Source organism: Pseudomyrmex gracilis, unplaced genomic scaffold (assembly GCF_002006095.1).
Source record: "Pseudomyrmex gracilis isolate BER0280 unplaced genomic scaffold, ASM200609v1 scaffold_434, whole genome shotgun sequence".
NCBI lineage: Eukaryota > Metazoa > Arthropoda > Insecta > Hymenoptera > Formicidae > Pseudomyrmex > Pseudomyrmex gracilis.
The window spans coordinates 37,428-38,090 of record NW_018021018.1 but is presented as its reverse complement, the minus strand read 5'-3'; positions in this window follow the sequence as shown (position 1 = coordinate 38,090).

The following is a 663-nucleotide window of genomic DNA, read 5'->3' as shown; positions in this document are numbered from 1 at the left end:
AAACTGTATTTAAAATATTTACTTGGTGGTCTAAACAACAATAAAATGTTATATGCAACACTTTTAGTTGTACATTTACTACCTTGTTCCATAGCATATTTATATAGATTAACGGTAGTAATTGCGGTTTAACGTGGTTTTATAGTTGATCATGGCTCTTTTCTAGTTAAAAATAGTTTGTTTATGGTTCCTTTATGGTTATACATGGTTCGTTTATGGTTGAACATGGTTCTCGGTTTGGAGGTCGGGGGGACAGCCCCGGCCTTTCAAGGGCAAAACTGACTGCCACCGAGCGCGTCCCCGAGTTGCGGATAGGGCAACGGCCTTAAGTACTGAGGTTAGCTGCGAATAACCCCTTCGGAGGGAATAAGCAGTCGCGGACAAACAGCGGTGGATACTGAGGGTGGGGTGGTCGCTTCTGTAAGAAGGGAGCGGCCTATAAAGTGCTCCATTAAACCTGATGAAGTATACACGTCAAAAGCGAGTGAGTGCCGCCTTAAAAGCACTCCAACAACTCCCGGGCAGATCGGGCTTGTTAGGTTTTGTTTACCAACCGATCTAGGTGAAGAAAAACACGGGCGGGTTCCGTTTGACCACAGTACGATTCGACACCGCTCGATTCGACACAGATTTATTCGACACCAAATTATTCGACACCGTACG